This window comes from Montipora capricornis, chromosome 7 (genome assembly GCF_036669925.1).
Source record: "Montipora capricornis isolate CH-2021 chromosome 7, ASM3666992v2, whole genome shotgun sequence".
Classification (NCBI taxonomy): domain Eukaryota; kingdom Metazoa; phylum Cnidaria; class Anthozoa; order Scleractinia; family Acroporidae; genus Montipora; species Montipora capricornis.
Window position 1 is genome coordinate 6,326,706 of NC_090889.1, and position 5,000 is coordinate 6,331,705.

Here is a 5,000-nt window from a genome sequence, read left to right on the forward strand (position 1 = left end):
GCTTTGTGTCGGCTACGTGCAGTTACTTCGAGTTTTGATTGATCTACTACGTTACTTAGTACGTTACTACGTTAGTTACTACGTGCAAATACTTCGAGTTTTGATTGATTTACCGGATTGCCTCCGTCCTTATTAATTTGCCAAAGGAATTGTTTTGGTTTTGGTTTTACGACACTCGAATGAAACTTGCTCCAAGAACATAGAATAATGTCCCAAGATGTTTTTCATTCTCTGTTTACTGTTTTCTTAAGTGTTTTGCCATTCTATGTGAAAATTGAACAATTAAACGTAAACAAATGGCCAAAATGAACGACCGAGTACCTAAGGAGAGACTGGGCGCTAGTAGTTTAAATCAGTAAAGTAAATAGAGAATGAAAAACATCTTGGGACATTATTCAAAAGAGTTAGAAGTTGGGCTGTTATAATCCATTAAAACTGTAGTAAGCCACCCTTAATGCCATGATTTGGGACCGTGTTCCAAAAGGTGTGTTTGTAGGGTCAGATGTACTGGAGTTTGGGGTGTGTGATGATGTTGCCCACTTCAATATTGGAACACAGGCAGCTCTAAATGTTCTTACAGAATGTGGACACCACTGCTCAGAGGAAATGAGAAGAATAGACAGAATTAGGGTCAGCAAAGCTGACTACAAAGTGAAAGAGTCATCCAGAAAGAGGAGAAAAGTGCTTCGAGCCCGCCGCAAGAACAAATGGGATCAAGCAAAAGAAAAGGAAGAAGTGACATATGCATCAGGAGCATTCTAGATGCTCTAGTAATTTATTACTTATGACACTTATACTTAGAAATAAGAAAATAAGTTGTTTTATTGAAAATACTCTGGTCAAGGTCCATTTATCTTTATATCATAACTTTGCAGCTGCCTTTCTCAAATTCCTAAAAATGATCAATTGGCAGATTTTTAAGCAGAATATCTCTTTAAGTTTTTGACCAAATTTTGTGAAACTTTCAGGGTTATTACTTTATAAGACTCTTTAGGTCACAAACCTCAAAAATGGCAAGGTTACAATATGGAATGCTTGTAGCTAAAATTTTTCATATTTTCACTCACCTCATTTGCATATTAGTTGTAATTGCATCACAGAAAATACTCAAGTACGATAAAATTCACTTCTTTTTTAGGTTTGTAACCTGAATAATTCACTACTGTACAAAATAAAGCTGTTTTCAGGTTTCTGTGGGCACTCACAAGGAAGTTATCATGTTTATAGTGAACAGCAATTTTAAACTATAGGGGGCCTAGTTAATCATTAACTATTGAGTCATGTGACCCAAAAGTGGTCTTTTTGGAGTCAGCGTGTGAAAAGCTGTAACATGGTAAGAAGTGTTTTTTTCAAGAGTGTTTAACAAAAAGTGCCATTTTAAAGGTATAAGACCACCATAAGAACGTTTCAATTATTTGTTTACTTGAATGAGTGGTATAACAGAATAAGGGTAAAATAAACGAGAAGCAAAACGTATACATGAAGCTTGAGTTGTAACATACGACATTTTGTATGCTGCATCAAGTGGCACAAGCACTTGAGATGCAACACATCCTGAACATACCAAGCAATGCACTTTGAAAGGTTTCCTGCAACCTCGTCCCCAGGGTCTCTCTGGCTTCTGTCCCAACATGGTCTCTCCGAGTGAAGAGAAGAAGAGAGTCCCTGGGAACGAGATTGGGTTTCCTTAATTTATTGAAATACAATACCATGTACCAGTATATTTCAGACCAAACATTTTGTGGACGTTTCAGGCTCAAATGGTAAAAAGAATTCGAACATTGCGACTCAGTTCCAAAATAACGTTTTTTATAAAAAAAGATTGTACCGTGTAAGCTTCTACAAATCGGAAGTAGAAATATTGTCTGAGTTAGCAAGTGTTCAACGAATGTTGACTACGTGTTGCTGTGTAGTAAAATCAGAACTTGCCAAACTTAAACGACGTAGTCGTCATCGTTTGACGTAAATCCGGCTTTTTCCACCACTTTCTCGAGTCACGTCCTCGTAGAGCTCTTCGGAGGTCTACCCGAGTGAATTGTGTCTATGAGAATACTAAATATATATTTTTCGTTTGTGGTCAATTGGTCAAAGTATTCCTTCGATCATCCGATGCGTGGCTACAAAGTTCGGCATAATAGCACTGACAACATGATATTTCCACCGGTTTTGCATCTGATTTCTGAACGTGCCCATATATTTTAATCGTATTAGTGACGAGACACGAGTAGTAATGTTTGCAATAACAACACAACCTGAAAGGTAACGTCCACCTGGGTCACGTCTTGGCGTTAAAAGAGTGATTCAGCATCAGCCTACAAACGTAGACTATTTCCGAAAGGCGGAAACAGGTCTTACTTGACAGGCTTAAAAGACATCAGTTCTGTCAAGGATCGCCCAATTTCCTCACAGCTTTTTTTCAATTGACATTGGAGAGCAAGATTCCAAGGTCTGTGCTGCGAAAAAAAAATGGCTCGTGTTACTCTGCTGTTGCTTCTACTGGTCTCTGCGAATATTTTTATTGCTCGTTCGAAGAGCTTAAAGAAGGTGCGTATGTAAGCTTGTTCGTTAACTTTCTTAATACGGTAATCATCATAATTATCAATTAGTTTATGGAGAAAATCAGTGCTAATAATAGAGCAACCTAATCAAACCTGAACATCCTCGTAATCAGTTTGTGAAAGTCCGAGACTCTTTCAAATGGAGGCCTTGCATAAAAGAACAAATTTGTTAGTGAAAAGAAAATGGAATAGAGCTGATAATGCTCGGAAGTTATTTCATGATTTTGTCTGTCGTAAAGAGAAACGTAAGCTGTTTCAAAGTACCTCACCACCAAAGTTAAAACTGTTTCCTTTCAAGACGACGTTAGTTGATCAGGATCATAGAACACTGAGAACAGCCAGTCATGCAGTTTGATCTCAAAAACAAATAGCTTACTCAAACACTCAGAAGTAAAACTATTTTTTCCTCATTTGCAAAGAAGTGGTTAATTTTCGAACTCTCAATTAATTTCAGTAATGATTACGCGTTAAATTCTTTAAAGGGAATGCTTTTAGAACGCTGGTCGGACGAGAGGGGAGACTGAGTGCAATGTGTCGACGATCCCTTGAATAAAATTATTGCGATAAGTAATTTCTCATTGCCGTGGGTAACTTTTATATGCTACAATGATTTTTTTTTTTTTTTTTTCGCATTCTATAGCATTCCTTATCGGACCATCTGCTGAGTCTTTCCTCAAAGGAAGACGTGTTGTTGAGAAGACGGAGAAATCCTTTGCGCTTCCCACTGCAATTACTCACTGGTAAGTGAGGTGACGTCATGAGGGAAGAGGTGGGCGTTTTTCAATGGTTTTATCCACGTCACGTCCAACGTTGCTATTGGCTGTCTCAAGAAGAGCAATGAGCAATAAATGCACAGGCGCATTCCAGTTACCGTAACTTGACACTTCATATAGGCTCTATTATAATTTAAATATTTCGCTATTGGCAAAGTTTGAAGTAGCAACCGTGCACACTGTTGATACAAGTTGGTGATATGATTGGCGTAGCGTAGGTAACAGAGGAAACAGTAGGGGCAAGAGTCGATGCAACTATGTTTTGTTGTTGTTGTTGTTGTTGTCGCTTTTGTTTTTTGCTTTCAAACTTATTGTTCTATATTCAACGTACTTTTCCCGTTCTAAAGAAAAGAACGCCTCATCGCAGGTTACAACTGGTCAAAATAATCCTTTTCCAGGTGCAGAAAGGTCGTATCATTGACATCATTACGGAAATACGTGAAAGAATTTCTTTCAAGGCCAGTGAGATTAAAAAATTCATTTCATGTTTTCGGTGGTCAACTTGTGACAAGTTTTTACACAGATCAGTTGCTAACACTTTTAACTTCATTGGACCGGGGAATCTTTGCCGGTAACATAATGCATTTTGCTCAAGGAATGCGTCAAACAAATTAACTTCAAAAGGTAAAAGAACTTGTTAAACTTAATTAAATCTCCAATTTTAAGCCTTTCAGCTTGGATAACAAGTCAGTTATTAGCCATCAAAAACTGATAAATTCTTAGGTTGCAAAGGCGCCAATGATCCCATACATTCTTTGTAAAATCTCAAATTTTCAAAGCGTCATTGCTCAGAGATTATCTGAAATATCGTGTTCTAATTTTCAGAGATCGCTCATTATGAAATGCATTTTCAATATACAGTACTTTATTTTTGTCTGACTGATTAGAAAACGATAACCTTGTGCTAATAAATTAAGCAAACTCTACATGTACTGTGTTCAAGATTAGGGTGGACTTTCATATACCGGACTAAAATGATGGAGGACAAAAGAACCATTATTCCGATTAGAAGGAAGGATTACGTTTTTGCAAACATTGGCCGTGTTTCCACCCAATATGAACCATGTGAGCGTTAGCCCTATTGATGGAAATGGGCCCACACATGGACAAGGAAAAACTCTGACCAGGGTGGGAATTGAACCCACGACCTTCGGGTTAGATCACCGCTGCTCTGGCTGCCGACTGAGCTACAAGGTCAGACGGGAGCAGGCCGTGGGAACTGAAGATGTTAAAGTCACAGCAATTAACATGTACAAGTACAAGGAAGGATTACTTTTTTGCAAACGTACTTTAACATCTTCAGTTCTCACGGCCCGCTGCCGTCTGACCTTGTAGCTCAGTCGACAGCCAGAGCAGCGGTGATCTAACCAGAAGATCGTGGGTTCAATTCCCACCCTGGTCAGAGTTTTTCTCTGTCCTTGTGTGGGCCCATTTCCATCAGTAAGGTTAACACTCACATGGTTCATATGGGGTGGAAACTTAGAACTTCACATTACACTCTAATCAGTTAAGTCTGTTCATTATTCCGATTAGGCCTTGCTAATTAGGTATTGTTATGTTCGCTTTGTTTTTTCGTTTTATGGACATTAATTATTTCGGATCCGGTATATGAAAGACCGGCCCAAGGTTAGGATTGACTGTTCAAACATTTTTGAAAACATATTTTCTT

General features: G+C 38.3%; 1 long non-coding RNA gene across 1 annotated transcript in view; it reads left to right on the forward strand.

The window, feature by feature from the left end:
• The first annotated feature begins 2,128 nt into the window (after positions 1 to 2,128).
• LOC138057375 (uncharacterized) overlaps positions 2,129 to 5,000 on the forward strand; it is a 3,058-nt gene continuing 186 nt past the window's right edge. The window contains exons 1-2 of the long non-coding RNA XR_011133655.1: positions 2,129 to 2,544; positions 3,199 to 3,298. This is a non-coding gene — a long non-coding RNA (uncharacterized lncRNA). The remainder of the gene's footprint in view (positions 2,545 to 3,198; positions 3,299 to 5,000) is intronic.